We start from the raw sequence: 18,824 nt of genomic DNA, 5'->3' as shown, positions 1-18,824 counted from the left end.
AGCTCAGCCCCAAATTCGGGCAAATGCTCAGTGAATGAATGTGGCATTTCCAATCCTCCTCTCAACCTAAATTGAGAAATCCCAAGTCTCCCAGTCCCAATCCCTCCTGGGCCACTAAAGCCCCCATGAACCCCCCCATTAACGGCACGGTGGTGCCCTTCCTCCAGCGCCCGGGAACCCATGGGGCTCCAGGATCCCCACCTGCCCTCTCCCTTCCCTGGCCTCTCTTTCGGAAACACCTTTTTCCTGCCTCCTCTGGCTGCTGTGTTTCCTGCATAGGAAGACAGGATTGGAGAATGCTATTTATAGCAGGCCCGCCTCCCAGGCCTGGCTGAGGTGAGGGTTGGCCTGGCCGGGTGTGGTGGGGGAGGTGGGGTTGTTGCGGAGAGAAGATGCTTGGGACTTTCCAGTCCAAGCCACCAGGGCAAGGAAGCTGGGTACCCCCAAAGATGGGCAGGCCCTAGCGGAAGCCTCTGCTGATACTCAGGCTGGTTCCCCCTCCTGACTTCCCCATAGTTGTTAATGACTTCACGGCTCCCCCAGATCCCAGACTTGAAAGCTCTGAACCTTGGAGGCAAAGACTTGCAGGATTTGGACGTGGACACCTTAAGAGACCAAATGTGATAAGGAAACTCAGACTCAGAAAGGGCAAGAGACTTGACCTAGGGCACACAGGAAGTGAAAAGCAGGTCCCCTGGCTAAAATCACCCTGTTACACGCCTTGTGCATTCCAGTGACAAAGGACTTCACATGCGTTGCCTCCTCGTTCAATGTCATCAGGCAGGTGGTATGTTACGGAATGAACTGTCACCAAAAAGGATGGTTGAAGTACTAACCATCAGCATCTCAGAACGTAACCTTATTTGGAGATGGGGCTGCTACAGATGTAACTGGTTAGGATGAGGTCATTTCAGAGTAGGGCTGGCCTTCTAAGAGGGGATTTGGATGCAGACGCACACAACGGGCAGATGGTGGGAAGACCACAGGGGAGGAGATGGCCACATCACCATGAAGGCAGAGATGCAGGGTGACGCATGTCTCGGCCACGGAATGCCCAGGATTGCTGGCGGACACCAGAGGCTAGAGGCGGCAAGGAAGGGCACTCCGGAACAAGTTTCAGAAGGAGCATGGCCCGCCGACACCTCGGTTTTAGACTTCCACCTTCCAGAACTGAGACAATATATTTCTGCTGTCTAAAACCACCCAGCTTGTGGGGACTCTGTTATGACAGTTCTTCCAAATGGAAACCTGGCGTTGGACCTATTTGACAGATGAGCCACAGGGACCCAAAGTCAGGCCCTCTGGCTCTCAGTGCAGAGCTCTTCCAAAAAGACTGCATTTGTCTTTGATTCTCCTTTCTCTTGTGTCCTTTGGGTTTTCCTTTGTGAAAAATCCACCCCTCTCCTGCTCTTTTCCCAGCAGGGCTGCCCTCACTCAGGCCTTCCACGTCAGGGATGGGACAGTGGATCTGCTGGCCCAACGGCCCCTCTTGCAAACCACCAGGCCATTCTACACCTCCTTCTCGAAAGCCCCACTGTGTGCCAGAGTCTGTGCCAGGTGCTGAGGTCCTCTCACTGAACCAAGTGGACGTGGACCGTACACCTGTTAAAACACTGCTTCATCGTGTCACCTCCCTGCTCTGGGCCTTGGATGTCTTCTCACCATCTGTAGGCTAAAGTCCCCCATCCCCTGCCTCTCAGGACGCGCCAGCTCGATCCAGGTCGGAGAACCACCTTCTGCCTTACTGGGAGACCAGTGATCTGAACTTCGAGCTCTAAGGGGTAAGGATGGCTTCCAGATCATGAGGGAAAGAAAAGGTCCTGGGGCCTTTTCCAGGAAGCCAACAAAATGGGAAGTATTCTGGAGAAACAAAGGGCACGGCAGACTTCAAAGACTTCCAGTTCATCTTCACTTTCAAAAGCCTGGCTGAGGGACGCCTGGGTGGCTCAGTTGGTTGGACGACTGCCTTCGGCTCAGGTCATGATCCCGGAGTCCCGGGATCGAGTCCCGCATCAGGCTCCCAGCTCCATGGGGAGTCTGCTTCGCTCTCTGACCTTCTCCTTGCTCATGCTCTCTCTCACTGTTTCTCTCTCAAATAAATAAATAAAATCTTTAAAAAAAAAAGCCTGGCTGATACCCCGGGGGTGCTCAGTAGATGGGGCTCCTTGGGCAACGGAAGGAGTGGAAGGACTCGGGCTCGCCCATAAACAAACTGTGGTGGTTCCTGCATCAGAAGCGGAAAGGAAAAGACATCACTCAACACGGGTGAATCTCAAAAGTATTATGTGGAGCGGAAGATGCCAGACACAAAATAGATCATACCCTACGATTCCATTTACATGAAGTTCAAGAACAGGCACCAGTCATCTGTGGTTAACAGAAATCAGCACAGTGACACTGTGGGCAGTGGGGGAGGGGACGGGAGGGGAGGGGTACTGACCGGAACAGACATCTGTCAAAAGAACATCGGGTGGCTCAGTGGCTTAAAGCTCAGGTCATGATCCCAGGGTGCTGGGATTAAGCCCCACATTGGGCTCTCTGCTCAGCAGGAGCCTGCTTCCCTTCCTCTCTCTCTGCCTGCCTCTCTGCCTCTTTGTGATCTCTGTCTGTCAAATAAATAAATAATATTAAAAAAAAAAAAAAGGCATCAGGGGCGCCTGGGTGGCTCAGTGGGTTAAAGCCTCTGCCTTCAGCTCAGGTCACGATCCCAGGGTCCTGGGATCGAGCCCCACATCGGGCTCCCTGCTCAGCACAGAGTCTGCTTGAGATTCTCTCTCCTTCTGTTGCTGCCTCTCCCTGCTGCTCATGCTCTCTGCCAAGTAAATAAATAAAAATCTTTAAAAATTAAAAAAAAAGTTTTTTAAAAAAGCATCAAACTGGACCCTTAAGATTTCTGCATTTCACGGTTTGTAAAGTGTATCTCAGTTCAGAAGAGAATAGAATGAAATAAAAGAATCAGGGGTTCTCTCTTCTCTCTCTTTCGGCTGGGAGGAAAGGAGCCCTCAGTGCACACATGAGGGGACGGGGGTGTCGCTGAAGGGGAGGAGCCATTTGCTTTTATTTCTCTCTGTAGACCTGGAATCCAGCTCAGGCTCTCGCTCAAATCCCCTGCCCAGGTTCAGGAAGTAGCGAGGGTCTCGCTAAAAAGAGGCAGATGGAATCAAATAGAGTGGGCACCTTGGCCCACGGGCCACTGAGCACAGGCTTTTCTGGCTCCTAAGTCAGGCCTTCTGCCTCAAAGGCACCCAGGCTGAGCCCTCCCTGGTGTCCAACTGCCATGGAGACGGCCCCAGCCTGCATCCTGGCCCACAAAGGCTTGAGTTCATCATTTCCAATCTCCCACCTTCCTGTACCCTTCCCTCAAGCCACATCTGCGACCGAAGCCAGTGCTATTTATAATGCCCTGGAAACACAGCCTGGGCCAGATAATAGGCGGGCTTTGCCAAACAAAACCCCAGGCCACTCCACTCCCCCACACCCCCCAGAGGCCTGCAGTCTGGAGCCCAGAGGGGCCCGGAGGGACCATACGTCTTAGAGCTGGGATCTTAGAGCTGGCACCACTCCCACTCCGTCTGTCTGACCCTCAGACAGAGAAACATTTCCCCCTGTCTGGTATACAAACACCCCCTTGGGAGATAAATCCACCCAGAAACAGAGTCTGCGGAGCTGGGGGACTGAATGTTTGCGGCATCCTTAGTTTTGCTCAGTCATGTTGTCTAGCCTGCGTTTACACTCCCAGGACCAAGTGCAGAGAGCCACGGGGCAGCCAGATCTACCGCAATGACAACGACTGACATTAGCTTTATGCTGGATGATTTGTAACACCCTGGAGGAGGACCCTCACAACTCTGTGGGGTAGGCGTGATTGTCCCCACTGTACGGAGGAAGAAACTGAAGCTCGAGGAGGCTGCAAGTCAGGCTGACCCCAAAGACTGCATCTCCTACCACGTTGTTCACACAGAGGCCCCACGTCAGGAAGCAGCCAAGGAAGCAAGGACGTGGCCTCTAAACCAGCCAGGGAAATTCAGGACCAAGGGCACTTACATTCGTTCCTGCCTGTCCCTTAGCTTAAGAGCAAATGTGCCCCTTATCCTGGAAGTAATCAATGAACAAATATTGCCTCTCCTACATGCCGGGACCCAAGTAAGCTACTGCCAGTTCTCAGTCCAGCTGAGCAGGACTTTATGGGCCTGCCTCTGCCCTGGGTAGCCTCTCCCAGACTCTATCATCCCACCAACCCCCGCCGCCCCCATCCCCCGGCCTGACATCTGCCCCAGCCCTGCCATCCCAAACACAGAGGCCTTTGTCTGGGCCTGGATGTGGGTATGAGAGTGTCACGGTCTCTGCGGCCAGCTCCCAACGGCCCTTCCCACCCACTTCCCACAGACACCCCAGCCCTGCGGTCACTTTCTGAACCTCCCTAGTGGCCTCTCATTTCTTTCTGGCCATGGCCAGCAAGAGGAAGTGGGGAGATGACTCAGAGGTGTGACGTGGCCTTAACAGATGTGTCTTTGTGATGACATTCCCTAAGGAGATGGGTAGTGAGTGACAGAGAGAGACCTGGATATCACAGGAGGTGTGTAAACAGGGAAAGGCCAGGTTATTAGGGCCAGACCAGCTAAAAAGGAAAAGTCTTAATGGACTGCCAGCTTAAGGCAGCCCTAAATTCATGCACAATAGTTATTTTCAACTCTGAGGAAAAAATGAGAGACAGAACTCAAAATATAACACTTTTACATTATTCCTTTGACTGGGTAAAATTAGCAAGAGTGATAAAATTGGGGATGTACTGAAAGACAAATCTTAAGGACTTGTCAAAATAAATGCAGTAACAAAATCAATTAAAAAAAAAAACCTCAATGTGGGTGCCTGGGCGGCTCAGTCACTAAGCGTGTCTGCCTTTGGCTCAGGTCATGATCTCAGGGTCCTAGGATCGAGCCCCTCATCGGGCTCCCTGCTCAGTGGGGGGACCTGCTTCTCCCTCTCCCTCTGGCGCTCCCTCTGCTCATGCTCTGTCTTTCTCCCCTTCAAATCTTTAAAACAAACAAAAAGGGGCGCCTGGGTGGCTCAGTGGGTTAAAGCCTCTGCCTGTGGCTCAGGTCATGATCCCAGGGTGCTGGGATCGAGTCCTGCATTGGGCTCTTTGCTCAGCACAGAGCCTGCTTCCTCCTCTCTCCCTCTGCCTGCCTGTCTGCCTACTTGAGATCTCTGTCAAATAAATAAAATCTTAAACTGCCCATTCTGCCTTATACCATGGGAGTACTGGCAAGGACAAAAGTCAGGAGTCAGAGTTCCCTGCTTGATTTCCTAAAGCGATGTGGCCTTGAGCAAGCTACCTAGCTTTTCTGAGTCCTGTTTTCCCCATGTGTATAAAGAGGAATGTTTATCTTACCATCTCATAGGATTGTCATGAAAAGGAAATGAGATGTTGGCTGTGACATTGGTCACGGAAGCTGTCCCCTAAGCTCAAGGAACCTGTGCAGGGAAGGCCCCCGATGGGAGGATGGGATCTGGGTCTTGTGACTTCCTGAGAGCTCACGACGTGCTCAGGCTCGGGCCATGCATGTCCCCGAGTGGTGTGGGTCTCAAATACCCACAGATCCTTCAGGGCCCAGATACCCACACTCACTGCCCACTCCACCTGTGCCTAAAACAGAAGGCCTTCGACTGAGGATCGTTTCAGAGCTCTGTGCAAGAAAATGTCATGGGTTCCAAAATAAAAAAAATAAAACTGCAAAACTGAAATGAATAATGGTTTAATAAAACATCTATAAAATGAAACATGTCAGTTACACCGATATTTAAATGTACTTTTCGTAAAAATTCATTATATTTGAAAATAATTCATAGGTGACACTTTTCTCACTTCACAGTTATTTCTGCAACTGTTCAGGGTGACCCAGAAGTCACCCATTTTAAATTATTAAGAAATGAGTCCCTGGTGTCCAAATACCTTGAAAAGCAAAATTATAAATATCTCTGAATTGTGTTTACAACAGAAGTATTAATACTTCCTGTGCGTTGTGGGGTGTGGGTGCACACTCTTGGGGATGCGGTATCCTGGGAGGCTCTCTCCAGGTAAGCACACCCAGTGTGGTGGGGGGCGGGAGGCACCTTCGTGGCTCATTTGGTTAAGCGTCTGCCTTCGGCTCAGGTTGTGTGTCCCAGGATCGAGTCCCACATCGGGCTCCCTGCTCTGCCAGGAGTCTGCTCCCTGCTGATCCTCCCCGCTCTCATGCTCTCTCTCTCAAATAAATAAATAAAATCTCTTGAAAGAAAAAAGAGGGGAACCTGGGCAGCTCAGTGGGTTAAAGCCTCTGCCTTCAGCTCAGGTCTTGATCCCAGGGTCCTGGGATTGAGCCCCCCATTGGGCTCTCTGCTCAGCAGGGAGCCTGCTTCTGCCTCTCTCTCTGCCTGCCTCTCTGCCTATTTGTGATCTCTGTCTGTCAAATAAATAAATAAATAATCTTAAAAAAAAAAAAAAAAAGAAAGAAAGAAGGAAAAAAGAAAAATATGTTCAGTGGTCACCAAGGTCTTTGGAAGGCCCTCTTGGTTTCGGCTTAGCATTTCAGAGAAGCTTCTGCAGGAACAAGCCTGTCATCCTGTTCCTACTCTGAGCCAGGAGTCAGAATTCAAAGCCTGCCTTTCTCCATACTAATAGGGGTGATCACTGTCAAACTGGACAAAAGACCTTATGATAACAAGCTACAGCTTCCTGTTCCACCTCTTCCCAGCCCCACCCTGCTGCCCAAATAGTTTTCTGTTATTGGTTCTTGTGGTGGTTACACTCTAGATAATATACTAATAACCTGATTCCCTGTTTTGCCACTTTAGATAATAACAACCACTACCTAAAACAACAGTTGAAAATGATGGATAACATACACTAAACACATCTCTCTCTCCATTTCTTCCTTCCAATATTTGATTTTAGCTCCTTTTTTGATTATTTTGTACCTTTACTCTCAAAATTGGTTTCTTGTGGATTTTGGTTTTTTTCTTTTAAAGATTTTATTTATTTATTTGTCAGAGAGAGAGAGAGAGAGAGCACAGGCAGCAGGAGCAACAGGCAGAGAGAGAAGCAAGCCGCCCGCTGAGCAAGGAGCCTGATGCGGGACTCGATCCCAGAACCTTGGGATCATGACCTGAGCCAAAGGCAGACATTAAACTGATCGAGCCACCCAGGGGTCCCTCTTAGGGGTTTTTTTAAATTATTGTTTTAAGTTTAATTTGTTTTAATTTTTTAAAAAATTTTATTTATTTATTTGAGAGGGGGAGAGAGCAGGAGCATGAACCGGGGAGAGGGAGAAGTGGGGGCTCCCTGCTGAGCAGAGGGGCTTGATCCTAGGATCCCGGGGTCATGACCTGAGTCTGAGACAGATGCTTAACCACTTAACCCACCAAGCCTCCCAGAAGCCCCTAAGTTTTATTTTTTTTTAAGTAATCTCTACACCCAACGTGGGCCTTGAACTCCCAACCCCAAGATCAAGAGTTGTGCGCTCTACTGACTGAGCCTGCCAAGCGCTCCTGGTTTCCTGTTTTCTAACTCTGACAGAGGCTCTCTCCAATCCCCTCGGCATAAGACAGGAGCACTGGAGGAAGTCCCCCTCTGCACCGCCCACCTTCAGTCAGACATGCTTTTATTCTGAATTGCCCCTTACAGTCTGTCCAGCAACTACACCCAACCACATGGAGCCTCCTCCAAGATTACCATCAAATGTCATTTGTGTTACCTCGACGGTATAAATATTGCATACGACCAGCCTCCGAGGGCTCGCTCTCACTCTCCTCATCTGTAAAATGGGGGCGGCAGAGCACATGCAAATACCTCCTAGCACTAGGTGAAGAGGGCAAGAAATGCGAAGGGCAAAAGACTTTCCGTAAATAAAAGATCTTCTTTTTCTGTAATTATTCCCTGGCACAGCACGGAGAGGTAATAACGGCTCGTACTCTTTGGGCCACTGAGAAGACCTTCTGAACCTCAATTTCTTTATCAGTAAGAGGGGGAGGATATTAGTACCGAGTTCACTCAGTGGTTGTAAAGTTTAACTGAGGGACACCTGAGTGGCTCAGTCGGTTAAGGGCCTGCTTTTGGCTCAGGTGATGGTCCCAGGGTCCTGGGATCAAGTCCCACGTCTGGCTCTCTACTCAGTGGGGAGCCTGCTTCTCCCTCTCCCTCTGCCTGCCGCTCCCCCTGCTTGTGCTCTCCCTCTGTCAAATAAATAAATAAAATCCTAAAAAAAAAAAAAAAAAAACAGATTGATTGAAATTGAAGTGCTTTGTCTTCAGTGCCTCACCATCCTGATTTAAGGGATCATGACTTCATTTCCGACTTTCTGGGAGAGAAAAGTGCAGTTCGGGCCCCCACACAGCAGGCTGTGGTTGGGAAGAATCCACAGCGCTCTCTAAAGGACATTTGGGGAACAACTGGAAAATATGAATACGGCCCACAGATTAAATAGTTCTGCTAAATCCACTATCAATGGCTGTGATTATGGTACTTACTGTGGTTATGTAGGAGAATGCCCTTGTCCTTAGGAAATACATGCTGAAGTACTTAGGGCTTAAGTGTCATGATGTCAGTAAATTATATTCAAATGGCTCAGGAGAAAGAGAAGGAGACACAAAGAGCATAGTGCATCAAAATGTTAAGTCAGGGGCGCCTGGGTGGTTAAGCCTCTGCCTTCAGCTCAGGTTATGATCCCAGGGTCCTGGGATGGAGCCCTGCATTGGGCTCTCTGCTTAACAGGAAGCCTGTTTCCCCCTCTCTCTCTGCCTGCCTCTCTGACTACTTGTGATCTCTGTCTGTCAAATAAATAAATAAAATCTTTAAAAAAAAAAAAAATTGGGCGCCTGGGTGGCTTAGTGGGTTAAGCCGCTGCCTTCGGCTGGGGTCATGATCTCAGGGTCCTGGGATGGAGTCCCGCGTCGGGCTCTCTGCTCAGCAGGGAGCCTGCTTCCCTCTCTCTTCTCTCTCTGCCTGCCTCTCCGTCTACTTGTGATCTCTCTATGTCAAACAAATAAATAAAATCTTCTAAAAATTTTTTTAAATATTTAAGAAAAAAAAAAGTTAAGTCGGGGTACCTGGGTGGTTCAGTCAATTAAGCACTGACTTTGGCTCAAGGTCATGATGTTGGGGTCCTGAGATCCAGTCTTGCATTTGCACTGGGCTCCCCATTGAGCAAGAGTCTGCTTCTCCTCTCCCTCTGCCCCTCCCCCCAGTTGTGCTCTCTGTCTACTAAATAAATAAATTTTTGTTTAATTTTTAAAAATTTTTTAAAGATTTTATTTATTTAGTAGACAGAGAGAGACAGCGAGAGCAGGTACACAAGCAGGGTGAGTGGGAGAGGGAGAGCAGGCTTCCCCCTGCGCAGAGAGACTGATGAGGGCCTCGATCATGGGACCCTGGGATCACTCACGACCTGAGTCGAAGGCAGATGCTTAACCACTGAGCCACCCAGGCACCCCGAATAAAGAAATTTTTTTAAAGATTTTATTTATTTATTTATTTGACAGATAGACATCACAAGTAGGCAGAGAGGCAGGCAGAGAGAGACAGAGGAGGAAGCAGGCTCCCCGATGAGCAGAGAGCCCGATGCAGGGCTTGATCCCAGCACCCTGAGATCATGACCTGAGCCTAAGGCAGAGGCTTTAACCCACTGAGCCACCCAGGTGCCCCATAAAGAAATTCCTAATATAAAAAAAAAACGTTAATGGGGTGCCTGGGTGGCTCAGTCGGTTAAGCATCTGACTTTGGCTCAGGTCTCCATCCTGGGGTTCTGGGATCAAGCTCCACATGGGGCTCCCTGCTCAGCAGGGATTTTGCCTCTCCCTCTCCCTCTGCCTGCTGCTCCACTTGCTTATGCTCTCTCTCTTTCTCTGTGTCAAATACGTAAATAAAATCTTTAAAAAAAAAAAAAAAAAACCAAACCAGTTAACAATCAGTGAATCTTGTTATTAGTGGTCCTAACCTTTCACTTTCTCTACTGGTCTGACATTTTTCAGAGTAAAACCTCGTGCATGGCGGGCAGGGCACTTCCGGCATTGGAAAGCACCCTACAGGTCACGCAGCTACTCTGGGGATTAGGTGCAGGATCCGACACTGCAGCTCCCACGGTCCCTCCCGGTTGGGCGGGGGCAGCTTTGCTAACACAGGAAAGCCCTTGGGAAGCAGACCGTGCCCAGGACGTGATGGAGAGAGCTCCCAGCTTAGGGGGGCCAACGGTCAGCAGTCTGTGGTGCAGGGGTGCCCCGGGGAACAGAGCCCTGCTCCTGAAGCTTTGGGGAGGGAGGGCTGAGAGACAGAACAGCCCCAGATGAGAGACCAGGCAGACAGCTGCCCGGCCTGAGTCCTGGCTGAGGCTCCTTCACCGGGTGTCTCATCAGCTGTCTCTCTTTTGTTAAAAGGAAAGCAGGAAGAGAACAGTTGGTGTCTTAGCACTACCCAGAACCCGGTTACTCCTTCCAGTCAACTCAATTATCTGCACCAATGAACTGGGAAAAGAGGCTCTGAGAATTGACTTTATATTCTATGCTACCCTTGCCACCTACAAAAAAAAAAAAAAAAAGAAGAGGTAATTCCAAAACAAAACGGATCAGTTCAACAACAAACAATATAAAGCAAAAGATGCAGTTGGACTCTCTCATTCGTTATGCTGTCATGTTCCTGTCTTTTCCCTGACAGTCCAGCTCCCAGATTTGCAGGGACAATCTACAAACTGGGAGGAAAAAAAAAAGTGCTTTGCCTAAGTGATCGTCGGGCGATCGGCCTGTGGGTGGCATGAGCCACTAAGCCTGTAACTGGAGGGCTGCGTTTCACTCTGGGCACAACACATTCACATGGCGGTAAACTGTCGCTGTTTTAAGGATGATTTAGTGGGGGGCCGGGGGAGCAATCTGGCATGAACTGAGCTCACACACTGCATGGCCCGGGGGCCTGGGTCAGGGCTCAGTGGTATCACTTAAACCCATCACCACCCCCCACCACGTCTGTTATCTCCCAAACTTGCCAGATCATAGGGATCACACTGTCTTCGGAGTAAGGCATTTTCTTTCAGTTTTTCTTGGAGAAGAAACTGAAGTCTCTTAAGAGCTTCCTTGGCTCTTAAGGTCACACAGAGAGAGATGATGATGTCACTGCGGGTAATATGACCTCACTTGCTCATGTTTGCTGAGTACTCATCATGGGTTAAGGACTTCTCACGCAAAGTCAAGATTTGAAGCCTGACTCCCAGTCCGGCTCATTTCATAATCTAAATTCTTGCTATTACCTCATACGTCTTCCCAGAAAATACTTGAGAACACATCCGGTGAAGAAGATCTGCAAAAAACAGGGCAGCCGAGGGCAGAGGGGAAAGGATGGGGCAGGCACATGGTAGCTGTTTCCAAATATTGAAAAAGTTGTCACTCTGCAGGTCAATTACACTTAGACCACATGTTTCATTTTGCGTATGCCCTAATTTGGGGATACATTTTGGTGAAGCCCATTCACCTCTTGCTATCTTTCCCCAGTGGCTAGAAGTCCCCACCCACGACAGATTACTACAAGAAGAAATTCTGAGAGACCAAGCTGTCCAAATAGGGAATAAGATGATTGCAACACCCCCCCCCACCCCTACCCCCACCCCACCCCACGGCTGGGAGTTGCCCAGCAACAGAGGTGTCCAAGCTGGAGGACCCCCAGTGGGGAGATTTTAGGGGGGACCTGAGGTATCTGCAAAAGCAAAAAAAAGGGGGGGCTACATGATAGGTTCTTTATAAGTTTGCAAGTTTAATTCTACAGAAGTTCACATTTATTCTATTTACAAACGGGTTTTAAAATCAGGAGAGGGATGTAAAGTGGGTCAGTATTATTGTCCAGATGGGGAGGGAATTGCGTCACTGGAAGCTGTGAGCAGCCAAGGGTTCCAGGGAGTAAATCAGCTCAGCCACTGAGTAGCTGAAACCCTCCGTGTGCATCAGTCAGTGAGGGGGCTTTAGAACATGACAGGCACCAAGGTTTGCAATCCAGACTGAATGAAGCCGCATCCCCTGGGGGCGCCCAGGAATCAGTCATTTTTAAAGCAACCCAAGGTGATTCTAAGGTGCAGCGAAGAGGGAGAACCACTGAACTGGAGAAAACGAGGCTCACGCAGAGGCTGATCTGGGCGCCCTCTGAGCCTCGTGATGACCAGGAATCCGTTTGTCTCTCCATCTGGAACGACCATCTCTGACACGGGGGCGGTGGTTGAGGGACTGTTTGTAAGTCAAGAAGATCCGAATCAAAATCCCTCTAGCATGTTCCCTTGGAAGTCCGGTGAGGTCCTTTGATCCCTCAATTAAAGCCATGAAGTTCCTGACTTTTCAGGCTATTCATGGAGATTCACGGAGATAAAAGTCCTCACAGACTCACCGAGATGAAAAGTAGAACAGTGGTTGCCAGAAGCTGGGGGGCTGGGGAGGGGGGCAGTAGAGAATGTGGAGTTAACTGTAACAGGCAGGGAGTTTCAGCTGGGGAGGATGAGAAAGTTCTGGAAATAGATGATGGTGACGGTTACGTAACAAGGGGAATGCATTTAAGGCTACTGAACTGTACACGTAAAAGTAGTTAAAATGGTCAATTTTATGTTATGTATATTTTACCACAATAAAAATATTATTTAACATTTCAAGTACAGTAACTGTACGAAAAATATAATGAATGTGCATTGACCCACCCAACTGCACAGTTAGCACCATATCAAATTTTCTTCAGTCTTTTTAAGACTTAGTTAATTAATTTAGAGAGTCAGCAGGAGGGGGAGGGAGAGGCAATCTGAAGCAGACTCCGTGCTGAGCACAGAGCCAACGGGGTTGGATCCCACAACCATGAGACCATGACCTGAGCTGAAACCGAGAGTCAGAGGCTTAACTGACTGAGCCCCCCAGACTCCCCATCTTCAGTCTTTTTAGATAAAATTTCACAAATTAAAAAACAAAAAAAGCACTCAGAGGGGTTTATCCCGGCAATGGAACGGTAATTCAGCACAAGAAAAACGATCAATGTCATGTACCAAAACACATGATTATCTCAATTGGTGCAGAAAAAAGAATCTGACAAAATCCAACACCCTTTCATGATGAAAACACTTAGAAAACTGGGAAGAGAAGGGAATTTCCTCAACATGATACAGGACATTTATGAAAAACCCACAGTAAGCATCACACTCAATGGTGAGACTGAGAGCTTTTTTCTCTAAGATCAGCAGCAAGACAAGGATGTCCACCCTCCCCACTCCTACTCACCACAGTACTGGAAATTCTAGCCAGAGCGGTTAGGGAAGATAAATAAATAAATAGATAAATAAATAAATGGTATCCACGTTGGAAATGAAGTACTACAACTATATTTACAGTTGATGTGATTCTACATATAGGAAATCCCAAAGAATTCACACACACTAAGGCTACGAAAGCAAATACACAAACACACAAGCACACAAATTTGGCCAAGTTTCAAGGGCACAAGATCAACCCACAAAAATCAGCTGTGTTTCCAGATACCACCCCCCAGGAACGATCTGAAAAAGAAATAAGCAAACCATGCACAAAAGCTTCCAGAGCATCAAAGGTTTAGACATGGTAAGAGTCTCAGCGTCCTTTGAAGTGGAAACACGTTGTTATTAAGGGTGTCCATAGGCACGGGCTTTGGCACCTTTAATTTTTTAAGCACATTAGCGCATCTCATATTAAAATGAAGCAGAGGGGCGCCTGGGTGGCTCAGTGGGTTAAAGCCTCCGCCTTCAGCTCAGGTCATGATCCCAAGGTCCTGGGATGGAGCCCCACATCCCACATCCCCACATAGGGCTCTCTGCTCAGCAGGGAGCCTTCTCACCCCCCCCAACCCCTGCCCGCCTGTCTGCCTACTTGTGATCTCCGTCTGTCGAGTAAATAAAATCTCTAAAATAAAATAAAATAAAATAAAATAAAATGAAGCAGAACAGACAGATTTGATGGGGATGGTAGTGTGGACTGCACAGGCCATGTAGGGGAAGCAGAGTCACATCCACTGGCACTTCCGAGAGGCCTGGGTCTTGGCCATCCTGCCTCCCCTCACGTCTCTCAAGACTCACAGGAAACTGGGAAGCAAAGTTCCAGGCCCCTCGGAGGAAATCAGGCCTGAGTCAGCCTTCCTGGGAGGTTGAGGGAACAGATTAGGCCCAGCAAACTGTTTACTGTGGAGGGTGTTTTTTTACTTGAAAAGTTGGTTGGGTTGTTTTTTTTTTTTTTTTTTGCATTTTTTTTTTTTTAAGTTGAAGAAGGAACTAAAAGTGTTTTTAATTATTGTTTTGTGACAAGGGGCCAGAAAGATGAAGGGTTTGCCAAGTATTGCCACATTCTTAGTTCTCGATGTTCCAGAGACTCTAAGGGCTGGTGGTTAGTTCCATCACCCCAACAGCTCTCTTACCCCTTGTTTCTGTTCCTCTCTCACTGACAGCTATTGGGCATCTGCCAAGATCTATGGATGGAAACACTGGGCAGAGAAAAAGTCTGAGTGCAAGGAGGTGATCTGCTGAAAGGGATCAAGCCCTGGACGTGTGGCCAGAAGACCTGGGTTCTAGGTTGGCCTCTCTCGGCCCCCAACTGTGTGGCTTTGAGTCCATCCCCCACCTTGATTCTGGTCCCTAAAGGGAAGAGGGGCAGGGCAGGGGTTGGGAGGGGCAGAGATCCCTTTGACTTTGACATTTTTCTAAAGGCCAAACCCTTTAAGAATTCAAAAGAACTTTAAAAGAAAGAGGAAGTGACACTGACAAGAAAGATGGAAAGAGAGGCAAATTTTAAAGAATGGACAATAGACTCCAGCGCCAGTCTTTTCTACTTGACCAAAGCTGAGCCAATGCCAGAGGCTTGGGTAGACTCAGGAGGGGAGCAGAGCTGGCAAGGGAAGCAAAAACAGCAATCCTGTTTTCAGTTGCCCCAGGCCATGGCTCCCCAAGTAGATGTCACAAAAGGCCCAAATGGTCCTGTGGGCAAATCAACCCCATTGTAGACCTATTTTGAGAGGGAAAGATTTTTTCCAGTTGTACAATTCGGCAAACATCTAGAAAGTGCCTACTATGTGCTGGGTGTTGTGGGAGATCAGCAGGGGTACCTGGCTAGCTGGCATGCATAGGGAGATAAGGCATGTGCACAAATCCTCAACGTCTAAAACACAAAGAAGAATGTGAAACCCACCCTAAGGGAGTTCAGAGAAATCTCTGGAGTTCAGAGTGGGGGCTGCTCCTCTTTAACCTGGGAAGTTCCAGAAACAGGCTGTAAGGGCTGAAGCACAGATGGGGGGGGGGGAGCCTTGTCCTTCCAAGAGCAGCAACCTGCCCCAGCTCCATTCTAAAGCAGTGAAAACCAAAACAGAAAGGCAAGTTCTTTGCTCTCTGATCATCCAGGTAAGTTAGCAACCCAGGCTGATTAGGGAACTATGAACCGATAACTTCCCCCAGGAATTAGCCGTGGAAGATGAGATAAAGCTCATTTTCGGGGAGGAAATCCAGAGTCACAGCCTTCTTTCCCAGTTTAATCCCAAAGACACACAAACCAAAATTCAAGGCAGGATGAAAAAAATTCATAAGCAGGCTGAAGTCACATGTATTTTGGGTCTGAAGGGAGCCAAGGTCTCAGAAGCAGCAGCTCTGCCTCCTTGAGATGGGGTTCTTTGTGGCAAGTACAGCTGCCCCATTATAAGTGCGTTCGTTGCAGGGGACACCATGCATCCGGAACAAGACAGACGAAAATCGAGGCAAGCCCTCGGCTTTTAAAGAGCGAACGTGGCCGCAGGCTTTTCAGCATTGAATTTGAACAAGCCAATGGCATCCCAATCATTGAAACAGGAAGCCAGATAAACAGCGTGTTATCAAGGGGGGATGCGGGCGCTTCCCTTAAGCCGGCGCCAGCTGCGCCCCGTGGCCGTCCCAACAAAGTCCCATTGACTCACCAGCTGATTTTCCAATGTTGGGCTCCGCGGGACAAGGACCCCTCTCTGCTGGGTGGATTTCACCCCTGCACACCGCCCCCCACCACTCACCACTCACATCCTTCCCCGATCCTCCCTCCGCAGGCTGGGCTGATTCTTTATGCTTTGACCAGGTTCTATCGGCTCTGAGAGTAGAAGGGACCACAAGAGCCCAAGCACCGAGCGCCCTCAGGTGAGCTCCTGGTGTTCACCCAACCTCCCCTTTCTCCTCCCTCCTGTGTCCCCCAGCTTCCTCTAGGCTGGCGCGGAAGAGGGCAGCCTCAGGGAGTCTGGCGGGCGGACGCTTCGCAGCGCAACCTGGGAACCCAATGAACATTTTCCGAAACAGCCCGGCAAGGTCACCTGCGCCAGCTGCTCCGCTCGCTCCTCTGGGATGGGAGAAATGTGGGTACAGTATGTGCGTGTGTGTGTGTAATACGCTGTACTTGGTGCTTCTGGTTATAGGATATCAACACACTTTACGTTGCAGGTATTTCACAGAAAGGTAAACTGAGGCTCCGAAAGGCTGGGGCTGGGTAGCCCCCAGTGAGTCGACTCCTGGAGCAGACGCGCAGTCCCCCAAGGACGTCTCGGCACACACCCTCCCGGCGCCTCCGTTGTTATTCCAGCGCCTCTCCCGAGCCCAGCCCGCAGCCTCCCCGGGGCACCAGGCTCACCTCCCCCCGGGGCTCGATCCCGGCCCCACGGAGTGGGAAGCGGCGGCCCATCTCCGCCGCCGCGCGCAGCCCGGTCCCCGCCCCCGCGACCACCCCGCTCGGGCCACTCACCCGCGCGCCTGCCCGCTCCGGCTCTGGCTCCGGGTCCCGGTCCGCGCCGCCGCCGCGCACAGTCGCGCATCCCCCGCGCGGCGCCGGGCCGGGCGCGCTCTCCTCGCGATAAGAAAGTTTCTCCGGGGTCTTCGGCCGGGTCCGCCCCTCGCACTGGGATCGGCGTCCGCCGCGCGCTCCGGCCGCGCGCTCGCACTAGGGCCGCCGGCGGCCCCGGCCCCACAATGAGCGGGGAGGCGGCATCCTGAACAAAGTGCGTCCCCCGGGGCCGGGCGGCCGGGGGCGGAGCCTCGTGACCCGCTGCCCCAGGCACACGCCGGCTGCCTGCGATGACACGGGCCCCGGGAGGGGGTGCCCGGCGACAGGGGGGGACAGGGGGGCGGGAGGGAGGGGAGTCTTTGCTTCTGGTCCCCCTCGCCTTCCTCCCCCCGCACTGTGCCAGTTTAACCCGCAGAGGGGCGGAGGCATGGGTCCCTTCCAGACTTTGTCATTGGAAAGCTATTCCCGTAACCCTTTCCTGCCTTTGCCTTCCCGTCCCGCCTCCCCGGCCGCAGAAAGGCGGCTGCTTGGTGGCTGGGCTGGGGCCGAGAGCTGGCAGGGCAGGAAGCCTTTGCACAATTGAGCCTTTCCTTTGCCCGGGGACCCGTCACCCCCACCCACGTCCCGGGGCTGCTGCTGGTTCGGGCATTCTTTGGAAGGGGGCAGATGGATCCGCCAGCCTCCTCGCCCCGCTTCTGACTCCGCCCACCCTTCTTCCCTACCCGGGTCTGAGCTGGGACTCGTGGGAGCAGAGGAGGGGGAGGCCCCAGAAGTGCCGGGCAAATAGTAGGTGCTCAGTAAAGTAACGTGACTTCTTCCCACTTTCCCGACCCTACCACTGCCTCTCCTCCTTCTAGGGCCGTGGGAGTGGGAGGAGGGGGCAGAAGACGGGAGAGGAAACCACAAGAGCTGAAGACCGAGAATGGGAAGGAGGTTGTCAGCCAGAACCTCGTGCAACCTCTCTGCAGTGCAAGGATTCCACGCCCCCCCATCCCTCCTACCCCCACGCCCGCCTCCTGGCCTGAGGGCTTCCAGACTGTGCAGGAAGAGTCCAGAAGGAAATCAGGTGGCCGGTGCCCCTGGAGCAAGCTTTGAGCTCTGTAAGTGAAAGGGAGTAGTAGCTGTGGCCAAGGACCCAGCAGACTAGGACCAGAGATCTCATCAGCTTAAGAACTCGTTTTTTCCCTAGGTCTTGAGGGGTTGAGATTAAAAAGAAAAAAAAAAATGCCAACTCCTTGGGAGGTCTCCGAATGCTTCACCAGCAGTATGAACCAGTGGGGAGCAGAGTCACGGTGAGAGCCCCTGAGCCTTGCCTGAGCCCCTATCCAGCCAATCAGGTCACAGTACTCATGGACATAAAGGGAGGGTCAAGGACCCCTTGACCAGACTAGCAGTGGCATTGAAGACGTTCCAATCTGATCAGGGGAGAAGATTTTTACATGGCATTTGTCCATGAAAGGAAAGAATTGTCTTTTGAGGTGGGGAGCGGGGGTGTCTCTGGGACGCCTGAGATGAGTCCCCTGCCCTGCGTGTGTGTAATGGGTGAATGCATGGGCTCTTAAGGCAGATTGCCTGGATTCAAATTCCTGGATCTCCCACTTACTAGCCATAGGAATTTCCATGAATTCTTTCATCTCTGACCACCTCCATTTCTTCATCTGTATGTAAATGGGATAATAATTGCCGCTGTGTCCTAAGATTGTTGGGAGGATTAAGGGCAATGAACACAGGTGACATACTTAGAAGAGTGCCTGGGAGCATTCGGTATGCATCATTGAGTCTGAGTCCTACAGCCCTGCTTCCATTTGGTATTTGGTGATGTGCTAACTGGAATTCTGTCCTGCTGTTCACAGTCCCCTCTGCCTGCAAAGGGGAGGCGTGGTCGTTAAGAAACACGGTCTCTTCTTGAGGGCTCATAGAGTGGATTGTCTGAGCTCTTTGACCCTCCCAGAGTCAGGGACCAGGATGACACAACAGTTACACAAACCAGTATCAGAGACTGAACCGCCCTGGATCCATCTTGAGGTTAGATA

At 50.6% G+C, this 18,824-nt stretch overlaps 1 protein-coding gene across 9 annotated transcripts in view; it reads right to left on the bottom strand.

The window, feature by feature from the left end:
• NAV1 (neuron navigator 1) overlaps window positions 1-16,987 on the bottom strand; it is a 255,114-nt gene extending 238,127 nt beyond the window's left edge. For 7 of the 9 annotated variants that reach the window (XM_004756280.3, XM_013058141.2, XM_004756282.3 and 4 more), the window contains exon 1: window positions 16,753-16,986. The gene's annotated coding sequence lies outside the window, so the exon portion shown is untranslated. Of the gene's footprint in view, window positions 1-16,752 lie in introns of all 9 variants that reach the window. The other 2 variants (XM_004756283.3, XM_045081003.1) reach the window with 2 other exon arrangements.
• Window positions 16,988-18,824: the final 1,837 nt, after the last annotated feature.

Source organism: Mustela putorius, unplaced genomic scaffold (assembly GCF_011764305.1).
Source record: "Mustela putorius furo isolate JIRA1106 unplaced genomic scaffold, ASM1176430v1.1 tig00000508_pilon_pilon_pilon, whole genome shotgun sequence".
Lineage (NCBI taxonomy): Eukaryota > Metazoa > Chordata > Mammalia > Carnivora > Mustelidae > Mustela > Mustela putorius.
Note: the sequence above shows the minus strand (reverse complement) of the source record. Positions and strands in the feature narration are given on the sequence as shown.